Here is a 26,019-nt window from a genome sequence, read left to right on the forward strand (position 1 = left end):
CTCTGGCTGTGTAAAGCAGAAACTCAGGAGAGTTTCACCACACCCAGTGTGGTGAAACAGGTGTTTCTAAACAAGACCCTGACTGCCTCATCCCACTGGCTGGGTGCCATCTACAAGTTGGCAGACATGCATGTGACAGGTGCAAGATGGGGGGCTGGTTTCATGGCTTAAACAGATGGGGCTGTGAGGAAGGATGGGTCTTCTCAGTAGCAGTAGAACAGATGGAGGCTCTGGAGGGAAAAGCAGCGCTTTCTGGAGGCCCATGTTGATGACCCGTGGCAGTGTGTCATCCAACGGGAGGCAGGAAGAGAACATGCAGCAATTGCACCCAAAGGAACGGTTACTTATTTATGATTCACTTATTTTGCTGAGGAAGATCTGCCCTGAGCTAACATCTGTGCCAGTCTTCCTCCATTTTTTAGTATGTGGCCTGCCAGCACAGCACGGCCGCTAACAGAGCGTTGTAGGTTCGTGCCCGGGAACCGAACCCAGGCCACCAAAGTGGAGCGTCCTGAACTCAACCACTAGGCCACCGGGGCTGGCCCTGGAATGGCTACTTTTACATGTCAATTTTTCCAACCAAAATGTGAAGGGTTCTGAGTTGCCTACTTAGGCCCTCTAGTGATGAGTCACACTTTGATTGATTGATTCATTCATTCATTCATTCATTCACTCATTCAAGAAATACTTAATGAAAGTAAACAGGCACTGTTGACTGCAAACTGAGACACAGAGAGAGGCAGTGACATTCCCAAGACACACAGCTGGCAGTGGGCAGAGTCACCACTGTGCTGGGGCAGCGCAGGCACTCACCTAGTAAAGAGCTGGTCCAGGACCTGGTGGGATGTGTTGAAGGTCGAGTAGTTGAACATGAACGTAGTATTGTTGGAGATGTTTCTACCTTGGAAGGCTGGTACCATGGATTCTATCAGCTTCTCCATCATGCCTGCCTAGAGGGCACACACCCTGAAGGCCTCATTTAAATTCCCAGTTGACTCATCTTCACACTGGGTGGGACAAGGAGGGACATATAGTCAGTGGCATCACTGTGAACTGGGCATCCAGGCAGTGCACAACAGAATGAAGAAACCCATCTCCTAGATGCTACGAGGTCTGACTTTACAAGGTCTGACTTTACCCATTTGGACACCTGAGCACTGTTGTTTTGCAAAAGCCCCCAAGGGGACTCTCATGTGCAGTTAGGGTGGAGAAGCACTGCTCCAGGAGAAAGGAGCTGCTGAAATTCATTACAACTGGTATTTTTGCAGTAATGAGGTGGGTGTTTCTAAAACACAACACTGCTAATGTAATGGTGCAAGTGACTACTCAGTGACTGGGTGTCCTGAATGTGGGAGGGTCTCTAAGACAGATGGAAGGTCCTTTCCAAGACTGATGCTCATGATGATATAAATGCACACATACAAAAGCAATGGTCTGTCCAAACAGTAGACACTGTCTATGCCTCTCCCACCTCTAGGTGGACCAAATTAGTGAACCTAAGGCCAAGCGAACATTTATCTCTGCCTTCTGGGCTTATGGCAGGGGTTAGTAAACCACGGCCCACTGTCCGTTTTTGTATAGCCTATGAGCTAAAAATGGTTTTTGTGACTTTAAAAGGTTGAGGGAAAAAAAAAAGAATATAAGACAGAGACCACATGTGGCCCATATACGGAAAATATTTACTATCTGGACCTTTACAAAAAACATTTGCCTATTCCTGGCTTGTGGCAACCATAGGTGACCAGATGTTCCCAGTGTGGGTCCACACTGGTGGGCACTTTTGCTGCCAACCTCACAGCCAAGGAAAGATCTGAAATGCCTTGAAATGGTGAAACCAAGTGGAAACGTGCTCAGTCATCCTAAGAATCTCAAGAAAAAACACAGCCACTAACTGCCAAGCTCCCTAAGGAGCAGTGAGGAGCTCTTGTCTCTGTGTGCACAAGGGGACTGTCCAGCCGTGTGAGCTCAGGACGGGCAACACAAGTCTCTGTGTGACACCTCGGCTGGGGAGGAGCCCTGCCTGTTCTCGCCCTGGCGGGTCACCTACCCACTGTGCCGCCAGTCTGCCGCCCCTCTGTGCTGGGCTAACTGTGCTGTCACAGGAAAGCCCAAGACTCTTGCACAGAGGCGCTTGCCAAGGTGACCCACAAGTCGAAGACATTCCTGGGACTGAGTGCAAATAGCAACATCCCTGCTCTGCCCCAGGGACCAACATAACCATCTTCTCCAAAGTTAACCATGGCACTTGGCTGTTCATGAGAAGGACACCAGAACACATTACACACGAGAATGATTCACACTCAGGAAGAAAGTCCAGAATCATGCTGTACAGACAGCAAAAACCAGGTGCTAATGAGAAGCACCTGCATAGGCCTTCCTCCACACCCGGCCCAGGTGACCCCACTGACAGACTCTACAATCAGCTCACCAAAGCCACAACAAGAGGCACGCTTCCCTGAGACAGCCTCCATGGAGGCTGTCTAAGGAGCCTTAATCAGGCTCCCAGAAACCAATGGAAAGCAGTATTTGGTTATCTCCAGAATCAATTGGCATAATGTATTCAGCAGACAGGGGCGCTCTGTGTCACATAACTGCACTACGTCACATCCCTCTGTAGGTCATTTGGCTCACAAAATTGATTTAGGAGAGACTATTCAATTCCTTTTACATTTTCATGTTTTGGCACTCTGCCAGCAGCAAATTCTGTTCTTCCAGAGGTCAGGAAGCTATGCATAAGGCAATCTCCTGCTGTTGTACATGGAACTCCATATTCCCTTTATGAATTTCCTGTCAATCTTCAAATTACTTCAAATACGACTGCCCTTCCTTTAGACAGTGTTTTATGTCTCCATGTTTACCTTCTTCCCATATCCGATTACCTCATTGGTTGCAGACACTCTCCCTTGAAGCCCCTCTGGGTGCCTGTGTTGAAGGAAGTGTGGATGGACAGGGACAGGAGGGGCCGCTGCAGCCTCTGGTTCACAGCAAGATCACTGACCACAATGCACATAAGCGAGTACGTCTTGCATGTTCAAAATTCCTGCTCTTGGTCTCACTTCCTCCACCAGCCACCACCACATGCCCTTATTCTTTTTTGCAGGAAAACATGTGAACTGTCATTGCTGTCTTCTCCTCTCACTCCAGTCAGGCTTTGCCTGCCCTTTTCCGAGCCCCAGCCAGTCTACACTGCCCAGTCCTGCTGCCAGTGTTCCCTTGAGCGTCCCCCACGTCTGACACCCATTACCCCACCCACACAGTACTCCCTGGGCTTTCTGCCACCTGATCAGCTGCTCTTCTCAGTTGCTCCAAGAAAGACGGTCTTCTCTTCAACCTCTTCACATCAGAGGGCCCAGACTCAGTCCTAGGTCCTTGTCTCTCACTGTAGCCCCTTTCAGAAACCCCATCCAGAGCCAGCCCTGATGGTTCAAGTGATTCAAGTTCAGCGTGCTGCGCTTCAGTGGCCCATGTTCGCTTCCCGGGCATGCAACCACACCACTCGTCTATCAGTAGCCATGCTGTGGTGGTGGCTCACATAGAAGAACCAGAAGGACCTACAACTAGAACATACAACTATGTACTGGGGCTTTGGGGAGGGAAAAAAGAAAAAAGAGAGGGAGGAAGATTGGCAACAGATGTTACCTCAGGGTGACTCTTGCCCATAAAAAAAATAGTGATAAATAAAATTTTTTAAAAAATAGAAAAAAAAGAAAGCCCATTCATCCAACAAAATGCACAGCAGTCCCAAACCTCTATCTCCATGTCCTAGTCCCCTCTCCCAAACCCCGAGTCACATGCAGTACCTGTTTCTACCTCCAACGTGACATGTCCAAACCAGAAGTTCAGGCCTTTCACCCCTCTCAACCTGGGGACCTGAGGGCTTCCCCACCCCGGACCACTGCATGCCACCTTTCCAGACTACCCGGCCAAAAATCACCCATAGCACCCCTCCCTTTTCACCTCACACGTCTATGTTTGTGAGCTACCGTGAGGTCTACCATCCAGCCGTATGCAGAATCCAGCCACTTCACATCCCCACTAGCCTGGTGCACATCACCATCGCACCTTTCCTGAGTTAATGGAATGACCACCTAATGGGCTCCTTCTTACGTCCTTGCCCCCCGAAAGAGCAGGCGGAGTTGTCCAGTTAGAGCCGAAATCCATTCATGTCACTGCTCTGCTCAAAACCCTGCAATGGCTCCTTATTTCCCACAGAGTAGAAGCCAAATTCTCCCACTGCTTACACGGCTTGACCAGACCTGCCCACCCTCTCCCCGCCCACCACTGCCTCTTGGCCCAGCTGCCATCAGCTCTCAGCCACCATCTCCTCAGCCCTCCTCTCTGCTCCACCACACTAGCCTCTCCTGCTGTCCCCTTCCCTGGGATGCTCTTCCCCAGATACCCACTAACTCCCTCACCTGCTCCAAGCCTGTCCTCAGATGTCATCTGCTCAATGAGGGCAGCCCTGGCCTCCCATGGCCAGCACTGCAACCTCCCCTCCCCTGCCCTATCCTCAATCCCAACATGCCAGTGGCCCCTTTATTACCATTCCTGTTCCTGTCCCTATCTCCCTCTGACAGAATATAAGGTTCCTCAGGGCAGGGATCTCCACCTTTCCTGTTCACTGACATCACCCAAGCACCTAGCACAGGGCCTGGCACTTGATAGGGGCTTCATAAACTTGAATTTAAACATTGCTGGTCTCAAAATCTGAGTTTCCTGGAAGCCAAAGTAAAAAAGGAAATAGAATGAGTTTCAGTTTGGACTATGTGCTTGGTGTTTGAGGAACAGCAAGGATGCCAATGGGGTTAAACAAACTCAGCAGGGGTGAGTGGCAGGAAGTGAGACCAGGAGCAGGCAGAGGCCAGGTCATGTGAAGCTCAGAATCACTGTGCCTTATACTATGAGGGACATGAGGAGGAGCAGAGGAGGAACAGAGGGATGGCATGATCTAACGTATATTTTTTAATTAAACTTTAGATTTCAAGATTATTGTGGATTCACATGCAGTGGTAGAAATAATACAGAAATAATCTATGTATCCTTAACCCAGTTTCCCCCAATGGTAACATCTTACAAAACTATAGCACAATATCACAACCAAGACATTGACATTGATACAGTCAAGAATCAGAATATTTCCATACCCACAAGGATCCCTCACATTTCTCTTTTATAGCTACAACCACATCCCTCCCACCCCTAGGTCCTCTTTAACCCCTGGCAACCACTAATCTGTCCTCCTTTCTATAATTTTCTCATTTCAAGAATGTTATATACAAATGGAAACATATAGTGCGTAATCTTTTGGGACTGGCTGTTTTCACTCAGCATAATTCTCTGGGGATTCATCTGGGTTGCTGTATGTACCAGTAGTTCAGTCCTTTGTATGACTGAGTAGTATTCCATGGCATGGATGGGCCCCAGTTTGTGTGTTAACCATTCATCCACTGAAGAACATCTGGATTGTTTCTAGTTTTTGGCTATTTCAAATAAACGTACTACGAACACCTGTGAATAGGTTTTTGTGTGAACACAGTTTTCATTTCTCTGGGATAAATGCCTACTAGTTGAGTTTGCTGGTTGAGTGGCAGTTACAAGTTTGGTTTGATAAGACCATGCCAAACTGTTTTCCAGAGTAGCTGTGCCATTTTCCACTCCCACCAGCAATGGAGGGGAAAACTAGTTCCTCCACATCCTCACCATCATTTGCTATTATCATTCTTCTTTTACCTCAGCCATTCTGACAGGTGTGTAGTGATCTCTCATGTGGTTTTAATTTGCCTTTCCTGAATGACTAATGATGTTTAACATCATTTCATGTGCTTATCTGCCACTTGTATCTCCTCTTTGGTGAAATGTCTTTTGACGTCTTTTGTCCAGTTTCTAGTTGAATTAATTTTTTACTGTTGAGTTTTAATAGTTCTTCATATATTCCATTACCAGTCTTTCCTCAGATAGGTGATTTGCAAACATTACTCCCAGTGTGTAGCTTGTCTTTTCATCCTCTTGGGAGGTTCTTTTGCAGAGAAAAAGTTTTTAATTTTGATGAAGTCCCACTGATCAATTTTCCTCTTATGGATGACGTTTGGTGTCAAGTCCAAGAACTCTTTGCCCAGCCCTTCCCTAAACTGCAAAAATTTCTCCTTTTTTTCTGAGTCTTATAGTTTTGCATTTTAGATTTGAGCTTTGAGCTTGTGATCCATTCTGAGTTAATTTCTTTACAAGCCGTGAGATTTAGATTGAGGTTCATTTTTTGCTTACAGATGTCTGATTGCTCCAGCACCATTTGTTGGAAAGCCTATCATTCCTCCACTGAATTGCCTTTGCAATTCTCAAAATTCTTTGAGAAAATAATTGCTCAAAAATCATTTGGGCACATTTCTGTGGTTCTCTATACTATTTTCTATACTGGGTTCCCTAGACTGTTTCACTGATCTCTGTGTCTCTCTTTCCAACAATACCACATAGTCTCGTTACTGTGGCTATAAAATAAGTCTTGAAAATGGGCAGACTGATTCCTCTCACTTTATTCTTCTTTTTCAAAACTGTTTTAGTTATTCTAGTTCCTTTGTTTTCTGTATTTTAGAATGAACTTGTATGTGTATCTACAAAGATTTTTGCTATGATTTTAATAGAAATTACATTAAGCCTGCATAATAATTTGGGGAGAACTGACATCTTTACTATGTTGAATTTTCCAACACATGAAAATGGTATGTCTCTTCATTTATTTAGATATACTTTTATTTCTTTCATCAGGGTTTTATAGTTTTCACCATAAGTTCTACAAATGTCTTGTTAGATTTATACTTACGTATTTATTTTTCATGGATTAGACTGCATTTTTAATTTTGAGATCCACATGTTCATTGATAGTATAAAAAATAAAAGTCATTTTTGTGTGTTTATCTTGTATGATGCAACCTTGCTGAACTCACGTATTCTAGGAGTTTGTGGTGTGTTTTTTTTTGTAGATTCCTTGGGATTGTCTACATTGATAAAAATGTCATCTGCAGATAAGGACAATTTTATTCTATCCTTTCTGATCTGGAAGCCTTTTCTTGTCTTATTGCACAGGCTAGAACTTCCAACACCATGTGGAATAAGAACATGCATCCTTGTCCTATTGCTCATCTGAAAAAAAACTCACTCAGTCTTTCATTATGAAGCATACTGTTAGCTGTAGGTTTTTGTAGATGCTGTTTATCAAGTTGAGTAACTTCTCCTCTATTCCTAATTTTCTGAGTTTTAATCAGATGCTAGATTTTGTCACATGCTTCGTCACATCAAATGATATGATCATTCGGATTTTTCTTCTTTATCCTGTTCATATGGTGTATTACACTAATTGATCTTCAGATATTGAAACCAGGCTTGCATCCCTGAAATAAACTCTACTTGGTCACAGCACACAGTTCTTTGTACATATCGCTGAAATCTGTTTGCTAATATTTTGCTAAGGATTTCTGCATATATAGTCATGAAGGCTGGTGGTTTAATGTCTTTTTCTGGCTTTAATACCAGGTTAAAACTAACTTTATAAAATGAACTCGCCTCATCTATCTTCTGGAAAATACAGTAACTAAAATAAAAACTCAATGGATGGCTCCATAGCGGACAGGAGGGGTCAGAGGAAATAATCAGTGAAACGGAAGATAGAACAATAAAAAGTACACATTCTAAACAACAGAGAGAGAATAGTCAAAAAAAAAGAACAGAGGCTCAGAAATCTGTGGCAGTATGGCAAAAGAGCTAACAATCATGTCATCAGAGTCCCAGAAGAAGAGGAGAACAAGAGCTGAACTGAAAAGGTACTTGAAGAAAAAATGGCTAAAAAATTCTGTGCTCTTTGTCTGGAGTAGAACAGTTATTGTCCAAAAGTTTTCTGTCTTGCTAGGCTGTCTCTTTCCTGTCCTTTGGCTAGAGAGAGGAGGCTTCTGCTGCATTTTTTTGTCCTGCACCCATTGGTATTTATGGGTTGCCAGCTTCTCAGGTTCAAGTCTGTGATATGTAAGGCAAAAAGAACACTCAAGGAATTCACTGCCATGTCATTCCTTGGGTCCCAAGGTCCCTAGCTGGTCTGCCTTCTCACCATCTTCCAGAGTCTACGTTTATCTTATATATAATGTCCAGGATCTTTTGCTGTGCTTAGTGGAAGGAATACTTTTTCCCAGAAGTAGATGTTAACCCACACTTTTAGAAAGATCATTCTAGGGCTGGCCTGGTGGTGCAAGCAGTTACGTGCGTGCACTCTGCTTCGGCAGCCCGGGGTTCGCAGGTTTGGATCCTGGACGTGCACTGACGCACTGCTTCTCAAGCCATGCTGTGGTGGCGTCCCGTATAAAGCAGAGGAAGATGGGCACGGATGTTAGCTCAGGACCAATCTTCCTCAGCAAAAAAAAAAGTGGAGGATTGGCATCGGATGTTAGCTCAGGGCTGATCTTCCTCACAAAATAAAAAAAAAAGATCATTCTAAATACTGTGGGAATAATCACCTGTAACTGAGCAGAAGCTGAAGCAAGATCTGTTAGAAGGCTAATGAAATGATCCAGGTGAAATATAATGGTAGCTTAGGGCCAGGGTGATAGCAGTGGAGGTGGTAAGAAGTCGTTAGATCCTGAATATATACTGTGAAGAAAGTGCAGACCGAATTGTGAATATATTAGATATGGGCTCTGAGAACAAGAAAGGAGTCAAAGATGATTCCCAGGGTTTTAGCCTGAGGAGTAGAAGAATGGAGTTGCCATCAACTAAATTAAAGAAAGCTGAGGAAGGAGTAGTCAGGGAAAAAGAATGATAATTGAGTTGTTCGTTCAAATGTGAAATGAGAGATGTCCATCACACAGCCACATGGCAGCGTTAGGCAGGCAGATGAATATAATCCTGGAGTTCAGGGGATGGGGTTCAGGCTACAAAGATATATTTAAGATTCATCAGGACACAGGTGGTATTTAAAGCCATGAAACCAGGTGAGATCACTGAGAGAATGAGGTAGAAAGAGAACAGTACCAAGGATGTAGCCCTGGGCTCTCCAACAAGGATTGGCATATGGGAAGGAGCCAGCCAAGAGAGATTGAGAAGAAGCAGTCAGAGAGCTAGGAGAATAGCTAGGATAGAGGTGTCCTAGAAGCCAAGTAAAGAAAGAGTCCTGAGGAGAAAGCAATGACCTGGATTCAGATGCAGCTGACAGGGCAAGTAATATGAAGACTGAGAATTGATCACTGGATTTAGCAAAGCCAAAGAGGCCTTTGGTGATTCTGACAAAGCTGTTTTTGTGGTTTAACAGAGAAAATTCAGATGCAGTGGTTCAAGAAATGCAAAGGAATTAGAGACAATAAATGTAGACCTGAGATTCAGGTGATTCACTCACTTCACCTATAATTAAGTATAATGATACTTTTCTTCCTTAAATTAATCTTTACTGAGGACCTACTTTGGGTTAGACACAGCAAATAAGGAGATATAAATGGAATAGGACTTATAAGGAGAGACATAAACATAATAAGTATATCGGATTTGAGGAGGAGATCATAGACAAACATACGAAATACCACAAAGGAATGGCAAATTCTATCCTGAATGGGAAATCAGAACAGGAAAGGACTAGCATGAGAATCAATGAAGCTCTTCATGTGCAAGCTGTTTAAAAATAAGGGCCTGTAGAAGTATGAATCTTTGGCAGTTCTGATGGCATCACTGGCAGGTAAAGACCTAAGAGAGATGGAAAATTACTAATTTCAGTGAACATACAATGTCTTTTAAGCCAAAAGAAAATGAGTGGGCAGTGCTATAGATTAAGACTCCATCACTAACATATATAAAGTGTCTTACAGGAGGTTAAATACACGTCAAGCTATGGAATAAAAACACACAAAAGTCTATCCCCCCAACCAAGAAAATAAACAAAAAATACCAATGTAAATCCTTCCCACTCCACCATATCAGCTCATTGGCTTAAACATTCTGAGTATTGCAAACCGTCATTCTAACACTACAAGCAAAGACCAAATGATATATTTAAAAAAAAAAAAAGGCAGTGAAATAAGCCAGTCACTAAAGGACAAACCCCGTATGATTCCACTTATGTGAAGTACCTAGAGTAGGCAAATTCATAGAACAGAAAGTACAATAGTGGTTTCCAGGGGTTGGGTGTTAGGGGAGAATGGAGAATTACTGTTTAATGGATACAGAGTGTCGGCTTTTCAAGATGAAAAGAGTTCTAAAGATGGATGGCGGCGATGGTTGCACAACAACATGAATGCACTTAATATCACTGAACTGTACACTTAAAAATGGCAAAGATTGTAAATGCTATGGCATGTGTATTTTACCACAATTTTTAAAAAATCACAAGAAATTTAAAAAAACAAAGAGAGGAGTCTTTTGCTTCTGTCCACGATGAAGAAACAAGGGTACAATACCCTCTTGCTGTGACCTAGAAAACTGGAAAAAAAACGTATATGAAACAACCAATTTCAGACCTTGAACAACAGGCCGCACAAGATTATTATTGCTCTTTCTTAGTGAAAGCATTTTCCAGACAGCATCACAAGGAGAGGGAACCCAAGCAGAACACCCGACTACTGAGTGGGTGAAATACATCAGAGCTCAGGGAGGCTGAAGCAGTTGGAGATTATAAAGAGGAGATATGTGGGAAGGGTCTGAAGAGAAGAGAAGAGAAGAGAGCTACATAAAAAGAGCTCCAAAAATCTGCACAGGGGTCCCTTTCATCTGTTGCCAAATTCTAAGCAACATATGAAACTCAATGAGGTGAGGCAAAAAGTGACCAGGTAGTTTGAAGTTGAACAACTTCCACTGCTCAACAGAGGGCTGGGAGACTTGAGAGTTTTGATCAGTCAGAGGGGAGAGTTCCAGTTGAATTACCAAGGCAATAAATAGAGACAGCAAAAGGGTTGTACCTCAAGAGTGGGGCTAAATTAGCCCTAGAGTAATGATGCTCTACACATAACCTAAAAATCTGAAAAGCTTGAAAAATACCAAGCAGATCCACAAGTAACTTATCTTCCTGAAAAAACAAAGTCCAACACTCTTTTAAAAATAAATGACAGGGCCGGCCCCGTGGCTTAGCGCTTAAGTGCTCGCGCTCCGCTGCTGGCGGCCCGGGTTCAGATCCCGGGCGCGCACCGACGCACCACTTCTCCGGCCATGCTGAGGCCACGTCCCACATATAGCAACTAGAAGGATGTGCAGCTGTGACATACAACTATCTACCGGGGCTTTGGGGGGAAAAAAATAAATAATAAATAAAATCTTTAAAAAAAATAAATAAATGACAAAAACCAGACACTTACTGTAATAGTCACAATGTCTACCACCCAACTAAAAGTTACCAGACCCACAAAGAAGCAAGAAAATATGACCAAAAACAGGGGAAAAAGTAGTCAATAGGAACAGACCCTGAAAGGCAGAGACGATGAACTGTCCAAATAAGGATTTTAAGACAACTATTATAAACATGCACAAGTATTTAAAACACAACATGAATACAGCAAGAGACAAACAGAAGATATAAAAAAAAGAGGAAGATGGAACTTCTAGAGGTGAAATAAATACATATACGTTGCAAATGAAAAATTCAGTGAATGAGATTAACAGCTGATTAAATGCACAGAAGGAAAGGAACTGGGCAACACAAAAACAGAAATATCCAAATGGAAACACAGAGAGATGAAGACTGGGAAAACAAGGCTCAGTGACCTGTGGGACAATATCAAGTAGTGGAACATGCCCAGAAGTTCCAGAAGAAGAGGAGAGGAAGGTGATGGAATATATATTTAAAGAAACAGTGGCAGGAAATATGCCAAATTTGATAAAAACAATAATCCATAGTTTGAAGAAGCTTAATGAAACACAAAAAAGGTAAACACAAAACCATACTGAATCACCAAAGAGGGAGAAGAAAACCTTAAGTACAGATAAAGAAATGTAAGAACGAGCCCAGATTTCTTTTTTTTTTTTTTTGTGAGGAAGATCAGCCCTGAGCTAACATCCATGACAATCCTCTTCCTTTTGCTGAGGAAGACTGGCCCTGAGCTAACAGCTATTGCCAATCCTCCTCCTCTTTTTTTTTTTTTCTCTTTTTCCCCCAAAAGCCCCGGTAGATAGTTGTATGTCATAGCTGCACTGAGCACAGATTTCTCATCTGAAATTACACAGCCAAAACACAGTGGACCATAAATTTTTAAGTGCCGAAAGAAAAACTGTCAACCTAAAATTTTATTTCAAAAATTTTTCTTTAAAATTAAAGAGAAATAAGGACTTTTCCAGATAAACAAAAGCTGAAATAATTTGTCACCAGCTAACTTAAGCAACAAGAGATGCTAGAGGAATTGCTTCAGGAGGAATTCAAATGATACCAGGTGAGTAACCACCAAAATACTAACAAACAACAAACCTCCCTACTAAAATAGATAGGGACAATACAATGACGTTGTCAGTGATGGAGATAAAATGGAATCCTAAAAAACATAAAACTAATAAAAAAGAAAGAGGAACAAAGAATAGATAAATAAAAAAACAAGTAGCAAGACAGATTTAAACCCAACCATATCAATAATTACAAGAAATGGAAACAGTCAAACCATTCCAATTAAAAGGCAAAGACAGGGTAAAAACAAGACCTGACAACATACTGTCAACGATAAAACCACTTTAAATATACAAACAGAGGTAGGTTTAAAGAAAAAGAATGGAAAAAGATAAACCATGCAAACACTAACCAGAGCTAAGGAAGGACATTTTATAATGATAAAAATATCAGTCGATTAAGAAGACATACCAATCCTACATGTGTGTGCACACAATAACTGACTGAATTAAAAGCTGAAGTAAGACAACACTCCTCTCTCTACACTAGATAAATCAAGTAGACATGAAATCAGTAAGAGAATAGAAGACTTGGATAATACCATCAATTAATCTGCCCTAATTGAAACTTTTAGAACACTCCAGCCCATCACTGAAGAATACAAACTAATTTCAAGGGAACATGGAAAAGTTTAAAATAATACAAAATATTTTCTGATTATAAAAAATTAAATTAGAAATCGACAGAGAGGTCTCTAGAAAAACCCTAAATATTTATAAATAAAAAGCCATATTTTGAAGAGACTAATGGGGCAAAAAAGATATCACAAAGAGTTTCAGAAAATATTTTAAACTGACTGAAAATGAACACACAAGACAGCAAAATATGTGGGATGATCATAAAATTCCAGGGGCAATGTAAAATAATACAGCCAATCTGGAAAACCATTTGGCAGTTTCTAGTTAAATCTGCAACCACCACATGACCCAGAAGTTGTACTCATAGGCATTTGTCCCAGAAGATAAAAATTTTATGTTCACAGAAAACCCTCTATCTGAATGTTAACAGCAGCTTTATTCTTGGTAGCAGTACTGGAAACAGTCCAAATGCCCTTTAATAAGCGAATGGTTCAATAAACCCTGGTTCATCCATACAAGGGAATACTACTCTGCAATACAAACGAATGAACTATTGACACCTGCAGCAACCTGGAGGTACCTCAAGAACATTATGTTTAGGGATAAAAGCTAATCCCCAAAGGCTGCATACTATATGACTCCACTTATATAACGTGCTTGAAATGACAAAACTAGAGCGATGGAGAACAGATCAGCAGTTTTCAAGGGTCAGGGAGAGGAGGTAGAATGGAGAACAGGTGTGAACACAAAGAGGGAGCACACGGAGTTCTTTCGTGGTGATAAAACAATTTTGTATCGTGGCCCCTCTGGTGGCGGTTACCCACAGCTATATGTGAAACAACACTGCACAGAATATACACACACACACACACACACAGAAATATGCAGGTTTAATTATGATGAAGGTTGAATAATGCCTGTGTTCTAGTTAACAGTATATCAATGTCAATCTATCAATGCCAATTCCCTGAATTTGATACTGTACTATAGTTATATAAGATGTTGCCATTGAGGGAAAGTGGGTGGAGGGTATCCAGGATTTCTTATGTTATTTTTGCAACCTCCTGTGAGTCTATAATTATTTCAAAACAAAAAGTTTAAAAAATACGTAGGAGAAACCTAAAGCGGTGCTTAGAGGGAAATTTATAGGTCTAAAGGCTAATGTCAGAGGAGGAAAAAACAGTCCAAAATCAATTATCTTAGCTTCTACCTTAAGAAATTAGGAAAAAACTCAGCAAAATATATCCCAAGGAAGAAGGAAGAAAATACTACAGTTAAGAATAAAAATCAATAAAAGGAAAAACAGACAATAGAGAAAAATCAATGAAAGCAAAATCTGTATGCTTTAAAAAGTCAATAAAATTGAAAAACCACAGGCTAAACTGATAAAGAAAAGAGAAAAAAGTTACAAATCTCATTAGTGAAAGGAGAGGCATCATTATAGATCTCACAATAATGAAAAGGATAATGATGCAATATAAAAAGAAACTTTATATCACTGAACTTTATAACTGAGAAAAAAATCAATACCTTACAAAACATAAATTACTAAAATTGGCTCAGGACACAAAACTACGAAAAGTTTTAAATAACTAAATCTTAATTAAAAATCTTCCCCCAAAGAACACTTAAGGCCTCGGTGAATTCTATTAAAAATTTAAGAAAAAAAGAATACAATCTAACACAAACTCTTTCAGAAAATGTTGGCGGCAACACTACCCAATACATTCATTTCATCACAAAATCAAGCAAAGATACTACAAGAAAAGAAAACTACTGAACAATTTCCCTCATGATCATAGATGAAAAAGTCCTTTAAAAAATAACAGCAACTTAAACTCAGGAAGATAGATAGACAGATAGATAGATGATAGACAGATAAAAAAGATAATCCATCATGACCAAGTGGGGTTCAACCTAGGAAGGCAAAGTTGGTTTAACATTGAAAAGTCAATAAATGCAATTCAAAATACCAACCAAACAAAGGAAAAATCACCTATGATTCTCACAATAAATGCAGAAAAGCTTAAAAGACAAAATTCAACACACATTCATTCATGATAAATTTAAAATTCAGGAAACAAGAAAAAGAAGGAAATTTCCTCAAGCATTTGACAAAATTCAATGCACATTCATGATAAATTTAAAATTCAGGAAACAAGAAAAAAAAAGGAAATTTCCTCAAGCATTTGATACACACTCGTGATAAATTTAAAATTTAGGAAACAAGAAAAAGAAGGAAATTTCCTCAAGCTGACAAAGGGATCTATGAAAAACCTAGGGTTAACATCATAATTAATGATGTATGACTGAATGCTTTCCCCCTAAGATAAAGAACAAGGCAAGAAGATCCACTCTCACCACTTCTATTCAATAGTACATGGAGGTCCTAGACAACAGATGGGAAAAATAAATAAAAGGCATACATGTTGGAAAGGAATAAGTAAAACTATCTTTATTTGCAGAAGACACTATCATGGGGGGAAAGGTTATTAAAACTACCAAGTGACTTTAGGTAAGTGGAAGATATAAATTCAATATACAAAACCAAACTGTATTTCTACATACTAGCTAACAACTAGAAATGAAATCTTTTAACACTACCATTTATCATAGCACACAAAAACATGAAACATTTGAGGGGATAAATTTAACAAAATATGTGTAAGATATGTGATTCCACTTCAAGGAGCTAAAAAAAAAGAGCAAAGCAAACCCAAAGGAAACTGAAGGAAAGAAATAAGCAGGAGCAGAAATCAACAAAATCGAAAACAGACACGGAGAAAAATAACCAAGCTAAAAGCTGGTTCCTTGAAAAGAGCAACAAATTGTCTACATGTATAAACTCATAGCTAGAATGATCAAGATAAAAAAATAAATCAATAAAGAGGGCATACGTCATCAGTGTTAAGAATGAAAGAGAAATTATCTCTACAGGTCCTACAGACAATAAAAGGATAATAAGAGAATATCCTCAACAACTTTAGCCAACAAATTCAACAACTTAGAAGAACTGGTAAAATTCCTTGAAAGACAACTCCCAAAGCTCATTCAAGAAACAGATAACCTGCACAGACCCATATCTATTACATAAATTGAATTCCTAGTTAAAAACTAAGCTCAGAGGGCTACACTGGTCAATTCCACCAACTATTTAAGAAAGAACTAATACTGATTCTACAAAATGAGACCATTTTATGAGATCATTTTATGGTTTTTGACACCAAAACCAGATGAAGATAACATAAGAAAACAAATCTACAGAACAATATCCCTCATGCAACTAGACACTAAAGTCCTTAACACATGCTCAAATCAAATCCAGAAATATTTTAAAGGAATAAACATCACAACCAAATGAGGTTTATCACAAGAATGAAAACTGATGCTCCTTCAATGTAATTAATCATATTAACAGAATAAAAGAGAAAAACCAGATGACCATCTCCATAGAAGCAGAAAAGCAGTTGACAAAATTCAGCACCCACTGCTGATAAAAATTCTCAGCCAACTGGGAACAGACAGGAATTTTCTCAACCTGATAAACGGCACCTACAAAAAACCTTCAGCTAATTTCATACTTCACGGTGAAATACTGAACCCTTTCCTCCTAAGACTAGCAACAAGACAAGGACGGATGTCCACTCGCACCACTGCTATTCAACATTGTGCTGACAGCCACAACAAGGATGAATCTCAAAATTATCATGCTGAGGGAAAGAAGCCAGACATAAAAAGCGCACATAGCGTACGATTACCTTAATACAAAATGCAGACTACTCTAAAATGACAAAAACTATGCCTGTGTTTTCCTGGGACCCAGAGGCAGAGCAAGGAATGGACTGTAAAGGGACACAAGGAACCTCTGGGGGGTGATGGAAATGCTGTCTCATGGCTGTACACAACTGTCAAACTCATCAAATTGTACACCTTAAACGGATATAATTTATTTTACGGAAATCATTCCTCAGTAAGTTTCGTAAGAAAAATGATTAATACGTTTAAAAACAGAGAGAGAGAAACAAATGGATAAAAAGATGAATTTCAACACTCATGAAATCTACAGAAAAGTAATCAAATGGACATTCTATCATTGAAAAATATGATATCTGCAATTAAGAAGTTATTAGACGGCTTCAAAGTAAAGCAGCCAGAACTGAAGGCGTAATTAGAGAAACTCGGGTCCAACAGAAAATATCCAAACTGTCAGACATTTGGATCTGAAACTGAAGTTCGGAGAGAAGAGAATATAAAAAAGAATGAAAACAGTACAGAGCATGAGAGACGTGGGACACGGTCAACAAGTCTCACATCTGTGTGACCAGAAAGAGAGGGAAAAAGAATGGGGAATAGCAGCATTTGAAGGAATAACGTTTGAGAATTTTCCAACCCTGATGGCAGACTCGCACAATTTAAGAAGTTCTGTGAGCCGGGAGTAGGACCCAGAGAAAACACATGCACAGGCTCCGAGACGGAAAATCTTAAAACCGGGCAAAGAAAAAAGCATGTGGCTTTCATAGAACAAAAAACAAAAGGCTGACTTTTCCACAACTTTTCCACCCCAGACCCCAGCCCAAGCCTCCAGCTCCTGCCCCTGACCTCAGCCGGCGACCCCGACCCCCGACCCAGCCCCCACCTCAGCTCGACCCCTGACCCCCGATCCCAGGCCCAGCCCAAGAACCCGGCTTGACCCCGGACCCCAGACCGGGTCCCTTACCTCCACCGCGCCCCCGGCCCCGCCCGCGACCACTCACTCACCTGTCCCGCGGCAGAGGGCGTGCCCCCCCCACCCCCCACCCCCCGGGCCGACTGGCGGGAGGCCGGGGCGGGGCTGAGGGGGGGGGGGGACGGGGCAATCCGGTCGGTGGCTCCCGAGTCCGAGGCAGTTGAGGCGGCAGCGGAGCCTGAGACGACCGAGCCCGAGGGGAGGGGAACGAGTCCGAGGCGACTGAGCCGGCAGCAGCTGAGCATCGCGCTCAAGGCCAGGCGCTGCGCGCAACGCCTCCCATCCCCTCTGCGCCGCTGACCGATCCCGCGCCGCTCGACGCCGCCGGCCCCGCCCCCAAGCACTTGGAAAGGAACCGATGAACGTCAAGGGAGTGGGGGAGGGGTGGAGCCACTGGGGACGGTGGAGGGACCGGAAATTGGGGCGTGAAGGAGGCGGGGGTCTTGGGTGGGCTGGTCACAGGCCGTGAGAGGGGGCTGGGACTGGTCACTTGTCGTAGGCGGGATCAGTGCAGGGGCGGAGCCCAAAGCCGGGCGGGCAGCAAATAGAACGGAGCAGGGCCACGGGCGGGGGTCACTGGCGGGGGCGTGACGGAGCTGGCGGGGGGGGGGGGGGGGTAAGCGGAGGTGGGGCCACAATGGCGGATGGAGACGGGTCCCGGGGCGGGGCGGGGCGGGGCGGGGGCCGGCCCCTGGAGGAGGTGTGCCACAGGTGGGGGAGGGACCGTGTCTGGCCGGGCCTGGCCTGGGCGATGTTACGCTCGCCTCTCCCAGCCGGCCGCGTTCTGCAGTGGTGGGTGAAGCGCGCGGTCCTCGGACCGAGACCCCGCCCCGCCCGCATCCCCACCCCGTGACCGCACCCGGCCGTCCTCCTGCCGGCCGAGTTTCTCCTGCCCCTCCCCGGGCTGGCCTCGGACGTTCCCCCTCAGCTAGCCCGCCCCCACCTGTCCCGGCCACTGCGCAGGTGCCCTTTCTTTGCTCCACGCCGGGGAATCCGTGTGCCGGGCGATGCGCGACCCTCTGCCCGCCCCGGCCAACCCAGGACGAGTGGGCTTGCGCATCCACCTTCGCCGAGCGTGGTCGACACACCTGTCCGCAGGTGACGCCAGGAGCCTGACTGAGACCATCTGAAGAGCTGGGCTGTCCTAAGGAGACACAGAATGTCTCTGCTGCTTCCTTTCATTATCCTTGTTTTATTTCTATTCCGATCATTCATTTTCGTCGAACTGAACCCTCCCGTCTTATCTGTGCATAGTGGCCTAGTCTTCCTCCTCTGTGTCCCAGAGTGACTGTTCTCTTTGAGAAGAACAGGCTCTGATTAACAAATCAGTCTTGCGTGACTACATATAAATATCAAATCATTTAATCTTTAAAGAAAACATTTTACCTATGAGGAAACTGAAGCACAAGGATGTTGACTAAGCTTGCCAACATAGTCAATGGCAACCTCAGAGTTCCAGGAGGCATTCTGTCTCCATGTCTCCCGCTCTAAGCTCCTATGCATGTTGACAGAGTTTTATACTGGTCCTTAATGACCTGCTGTTTCAAACATTGCCCTTGCTGGTGCCACAATATTTTTGGCTGGTATATAGGATTCTCAGACTTTTACGGCCTTTGATTATCCTTTAATTTTTAATAACACACTTTCTCAATTGACAAGACACAGTACAATTGAGGGAGTCTTTGTCCATACCTAAATGACCACTCTTTCTTTGGTGTATCTACTGTACTCTACACACACTTCTATCATAGCAACAGGCACAGAATTTGGCGACACACCAGTGTAGACATGGGGTGCCAGCTAAATCAGTGATTAGAGGGAAATTTATAGCCTTCAACGAGTAAATTAGAATAGAGGAAAGACTAATATCATTAATCTTAGCTTCCTTCCCAAGAACTAAAAACAGAACTATCAAACTGGAAGAAGATGAGAATAAGGCAACAGTAAATATAAGAGCAGAAATCAATGACATAGAAAAATACAATGGAAGCAAGTCAACAAGGCTAAAAGTTGTTTTGTTGATATTAATAAAATTAGTAAACCCCTCGCAAAACAGATGGAAAAAAGAAAAGAAAAAGAAGAAACCAAATTACCGATATCAGGAATCAAAACATAGGCATCCTCTACAGGTCCCACAGATGTTAACAAGATACTAAGCAGATTTTATAAATATTGAGGATAAAAATTTGACATCAGAGATCAAAATGAACCACATTTTAAAAAACAACTAATCAAAACTGACACACACACATACAGAAACATACAACAGGAAAACTTCTCTATCTATTGACTAAAGTGAATCAATTATTTAAAAATCAAATCAAACAACCAATCGACAACAACAACAACAACAAAAACCTTGCCAAGGAAAACTCCAGACCAAGACTACTGCAAGATTCCAAGTGTAAGGAAGAAAAAAGAATCACCTAAATTTTCCAAAATCTCCCAAAGAGGGAGGAAAAGAGGAAATATTTTTCACTTTATTTTATGAGGCCAGCATCAAATTGATACCACAATTTGACCAGATCATTAGGAGAAAATAAATTTATAGATCATCTCTTTCATAAACATAGATATAAATATTCTAAGGAAAATATCATTCTATGAATTTAGCCATCTATGAAAACAGAATACATCAGTACTAAGTGGGATATACTGAAAAATTCAGGGGTGATTTAGCATTCAAAATGAAATCACAGAAACCATCCCATTAGCAGAAAAGTAAAAGAGAAAATTATATCATCATCTAGAATCAATATAAAACATAATTTAATAAAATTCAATCTCATTCATTAAAAAAAACCTCTTGGGCTAGCCCTGGTAGCCTAGTGGTTAAGTTCAGCACCCTCCACTTCGTCGGCCCAGGTTAGGTTCCCGGGCACGGATCTACACCACTCGTCCGTGGCCATGCTGTGGCGGCGGCTCACATACACAAAGAAGAGGAAGATTAGCAGCAGATGTTAGCTCAGGGCGAATCTTCCTCATCAAGACAACAACAACAAAAAACTCTTAACACAATAGTAAAAGTAGGCAACTTCATCTGGTTAAGTTTGTTTAAAATGAATCTATAGCAAACATCATACTTAATGCACAGTTATTGAAAGCTTTTTCACCTGGGATGAAAACCAGACAAAGATGGCCCTTATTACTCATTTGTTCAACATGCTACTGGAAGGGGAGTCAGGGCATTAACACAGTAGAAAGTAATAAAAGGCATAAGAATCAACAAACAAGAAATCAAACTGCCAGTAGATATGGATGGTACCATTGCATGAATGGGAAATTCACCATCATCTACAATTATTACAACAAAGAGGTTAATTTTAGTAAGGTCGCTGGATATAAGCTTGATATCTAGGAATTAATTTATTGACATATGTCAACAACCCAAAAAGAGAAAATAAAACACTAAGGGCAGAATAGGAGGAAATATCTACAACAGATACGAACCAATAAAGGATCAGTTTATATTATATCTAAAAAAAAAATTCTTCACATCGCTAAGAAAACACAAAAGACCCAACAGAAAAGTGAGCGGAGAGTGACTATAAAGAAATAAAAGGTGCCGCTGCCTGTGTGTATTTGGGAAACTGTAACTCACAAGAAGTGGGGAATTGCACCGTCCAGGTGACAGGATCCACGTGGGGATGCTGATTCCATCTAGTCAGCCAAGAGTAGCAACTATTGTGTGTCAGAAGGTAGGAAACAAACCTAACAGAAATTCAGGGCCACCCTCCTCAGTGAAATTTCACCACCTCCCAGTGGTGCTGGGCATGTTATAATATCACTTTTAAAGTGAAGGATAAGTGGTGTAATCTGGCCCCTCCCCTCTTACCAACAAAAAACGCATAATGCCTGGTGGGCCTCGTTGCATTTTGGAAGCAACAGAATCCTTATTAGGCTGGATGACTCAAGCTCGTTGACCGAGTGACCTAAAAATCTGCTTGTCTCGAGTAGGGCCCAGAACAAGAGACGGCCCTGCAACAGGTCCAGGCATCGGGGTAAGCTGCTCTGCCACTGGGGCCATATGATCCAGCAGACCCAATGGTGCGTGAGGTGTCCCTGCATGTGGAGATGTTAGGTGGTGCCATTAGCAGGCCCCAATCAAGGAATCAGAACAGAGACTGTTAGGACTTGGGAGCAAAGCCCTGAGATCCACTGCAGATAATACTCTCCTTTGGAGAAACGTGTGTTGCTTGCTACTGGGCCTTAGCAGAGGCCGAATGCCTAACCACAGGCACCAAGTGACCATGTGACCTTGGCTGTCCGTTTTGAACTAGGTGCTACCTTACCTACCAAACCAGAACATTCGGTGTGCACAGCAGCACTCCATCCTCAAATGGAAGTGCTGTCTGTGAGATCAGGCTGCAGCAGGCACTGAAGGCATGATTAAGTTACATGAGGATATGGCTGAAATGTCCATGACCCCTACTCGGCCACATTACCTTCAAAGCCCCGGTAGATAGTTGTATGTCATAGCTGCACTGAGCACAGATTTCTCATCTGAAATTACACAGCCAAAACACAGTGGACCATAAATTTTTAAGTGCCGAAAGAAAAACTGTCAACCTAAAATTTTATTTCAAAAATTTTTCTTTAAAATTAAAGAGAAATAAGGACTTTTCCAGATAAACAAAAGCTGAAATAATTTGTCACCAGCTAACTTAAGCAACAAGAGATGCTAGAGGAATTGCTTCAGGAGGAATTCAAATGATACCAGGTGAGTAACCACCAAAATACTAACAAACAACAAACCTCCCTACTAAAATAGATAGGGACAATACAATGACGTTGTCAGTGATGGAGATAAAATGGAATCCTAAAAAACATAAAACTAATAAAAAAGAAAGAGGAACAAAGAATAGATAAATAAAAAAACAAGTAGCAAGACAGATTTAAACCCAACCATATCAATAATTACAAGAAATGGAAACAGTCAAACCATTCCAATTAAAAGGCAAAGACAGGGTAAAAACAAGACCTGACAACATACTGTCAACGATAAAACCACTTTAAATATACAAACAGAGGTAGGTTTAAAGAAAAAGAATGGAAAAAGATAAACCATGCAAACACTAACCAGAGCTAAGGAAGGACATTTTATAATGATAAAAATATCAGTCGATTAAGAAGACATACCAATCCTACATGTGTGTGCACACAATAACTGACTGAATTAAAAGCTGAAGTAAGACAACACTCCTCTCTCTACACTAGATAAATCAAGTAGACATGAAATCAGTAAGAGAATAGAAGACTTGGATAATACCATCAATTAATCTGCCCTAATTGAAACTTTTAGAACACTCCAGCCCATCACTGAAGAATACAAACTAATTTCAAGGGAACATGGAAAAGTTTAAAATAATACAAAATATTTTCTGATTATAAAAAATTAAATTAGAAATCGACAGAGAGGTCTCTAGAAAAACCCTAAATATTTATAAATAAAAAGCCATATTTTGAAGAGACTAATGGGGCAAAAAAGATATCACAAAGAGTTTCAGAAAATATTTTAAACTGACTGAAAATGAACACACAAGACAGCAAAATATGTGGGATGATCATAAAATTCCAGGGGCAATGTAAAATAATACAGCCAATCTGGAAAACCATTTGGCAGTTTCTAGTTAAATCTGCAACCACCACATGACCCAGAAGTTGTACTCATAGGCATTTGTCCCAGAAGATAAAAATTTTATGTTCACAGAAAACCCTCTATCTGAATGTTAACAGCAGCTTTATTCTTGGTAGCAGTACTGGAAACAGTCCAAATGCCCTTTAATAAGCGAATGGTTCAATAAACCCTGGTTCATCCATACAAGGGAATACTACTCTGCAATACAAACGAATGAACTATTGACACCTGCAGCAACCTGGAGGTACCTCAAGAACATTATGTTTAGGGATAAAAGCTAATCCCCAAAGGCTGCATACTATATGACTCCACTTATATAACGTGCTTGAAATGACAAAACTAGAGCGATGGAGAACAGATCAGCAGTTTTCAAGGGTCAGGGAGAGGAGGTAGAATGGAGAACAGGTGTGAACACAAAGAGGGAGCACACGGAGTTCTTTCGTGGTGATAAAACAATTTTGTATCGTGGCCCCTCTGGTGGCGGTTACCCACAGCTATATGTGAAACAACACTGCACAGAATATACACACACACACACACACACAGAAATATGCAGGTTTAATTATGATGAAGGTTGAATAATGCCTGTGTTCTAGTTAACAGTATATCAATGTCAATCTATCAATGCCAATTCCCTGAATTTGATACTGTACTATAGTTATATAAGATGTTGCCATTGAGGGAAAGTGGGTGGAGGGTATCCAGGATTTCTTATGTTATTTTTGCAACCTCCTGTGAGTCTATAATTATTTCAAAACAAAAAGTTTAAAAAATACGTAGGAGAAACCTAAAGCGGTGCTTAGAGGGAAATTTATAGGTCTAAAGGCTAATGTCAGAGGAGGAAAAAACAGTCCAAAATCAATTATCTTAGCTTCTACCTTAAGAAATTAGGAAAAAACTCAGCAAAATATATCCCAAGGAAGAAGGAAGAAAATACTACAGTTAAGAATAAAAATCAATAAAAGGAAAAACAGACAATAGAGAAAAATCAATGAAAGCAAAATCTGTATGCTTTAAAAAGTCAATAAAATTGAAAAACCACAGGCTAAACTGATAAAGAAAAGAGAAAAAAGTTACAAATCTCATTAGTGAAAGGAGAGGCATCATTATAGATCTCACAATAATGAAAAGGATAATGATGCAATATAAAAAGAAACTTTATATCACTGAACTTTATAACTGAGAAAAAAATCAATACCTTACAAAACATAAATTACTAAAATTGGCTCAGGACACAAAACTACGAAAAGTTTTAAATAACTAAATCTTAATTAAAAATCTTCCCCCAAAGAACACTTAAGGCCTCGGTGAATTCTATTAAAAATTTAAGAAAAAAAGAATACAATCTAACACAAACTCTTTCAGAAAATGTTGGCGGCAACACTACCCAATACATTCATTTCATCACAAAATCAAGCAAAGATACTACAAGAAAAGAAAACTACTGAACAATTTCCCTCATGATCATAGATGAAAAAGTCCTTTAAAAAATAACAGCAACTTAAACTCAGGAAGATAGACAGACAGATAGATAGATGATAGACAGATAAAAAAGATAATCCATCATGACCAAGTGGGGTTCAACCTAGGAAGGCAAAGTTGGTTTAACATTGAAAAGTCAATAAATGCAATTCAAAATACCAACCAAACAAAGGAAAAATCACCTATGATTCTCACAATAAATGCAGAAAAGCTTAAAAGACAAAATTCAACACACATTCATTCATGATAAATTTAAAATTCAGGAAACAAGAAAAAGAAGGAAATTTCCTCAAGCATTTGACAAAATTCAATGCACATTCATGATAAATTTAAAATTCAGGAAACAAGAAAAAAAAAGGAAATTTCCTCAAGCATTTGATACACACTCGTGATAAATTTAAAATTTAGGAAACAAGAAAAAGAAGGAAATTTCCTCAAGCTGACAAAGGGATCTATGAAAAACCTAGGGTTAACATCATAATTAATGATGTATGACTGAATGCTTTCCCCCTAAGATAAAGAACAAGGCAAGAAGATCCACTCTCACCACTTCTATTCAATAGTACATGGAGGTCCTAGACAACAGATGGGAAAAATAAATAAAAGGCATACATGTTGGAAAGGAGTAAGTAAAACTATCTTTATTTGCAGAAGACACTATCATGGGGGGAAAGGTTATTAAAACTACCAAGTGACTTTAGGTAAGTGGAAGATATAAATTCAATATACAAAACCAAACTGTATTTCTACATACTAGCTAACAACTAGAAATGAAATCTTTTAACACTACCATTTATCATAGCACACAAAAACATGAAACATTTGAGGGGATAAATTTAACAAAATATGTGTAAGATATGTGATTCCACTTCAAGGAGCTAAAAAAAAAGAGCAAAGCAAACCCAAAGGAAACTGAAGGAAAGAAATAAGCAGGAGCAGAAATCAACAAAATCGAAAACAGACACGGAGAAAAATAACCAAGCTAAAAGCTGGTTCCTTGAAAAGAGCAACAAATTGTCTACATGTATAAACTCATAGCTAGAATGATCAAGATAAAAAAATAAATCAATAAAGAGGGCATACGTCATCAGTGTTAAGAATGAAAGAGAAATTATCTCTACAGGTCCTACAGACAATAAAAGGATAATAAGAGAATATCCTCAACAACTTTAGCCAACAAATTCAACAACTTAGAAGAACTGGTAAA

At 40.9% G+C, this 26,019-nt stretch overlaps 1 long non-coding RNA gene across 7 annotated transcripts in view; it reads right to left on the minus strand.

Moving 5' to 3' along the window:
• The window catches only part of LOC131403014 (uncharacterized), a 47,511-nt gene that overhangs the window by 19,729 nt on the left and 1,763 nt on the right, over window positions 1–26,019 (minus strand). For 2 of the 7 annotated variants that reach the window (XR_009219148.1, XR_009219147.1), the window contains exon 2: window positions 814–1,007. This is a non-coding gene — a long non-coding RNA (uncharacterized LOC131403014). Of the gene's footprint in view, window positions 1–813; window positions 1,008–2,879; window positions 2,914–9,551; window positions 10,780–17,724; window positions 17,775–26,019 lie in introns of those variants that run through there. The other 5 variants (XR_009219144.1, XR_009219145.1, XR_009219142.1 and 2 more) reach the window with 5 other exon arrangements.

Source organism: Diceros bicornis, unplaced genomic scaffold, assembly GCF_020826845.1.
Source record: "Diceros bicornis minor isolate mBicDic1 unplaced genomic scaffold, mDicBic1.mat.cur scaffold_533_ctg1, whole genome shotgun sequence".
Taxonomy (NCBI): domain Eukaryota; kingdom Metazoa; phylum Chordata; class Mammalia; order Perissodactyla; family Rhinocerotidae; genus Diceros; species Diceros bicornis.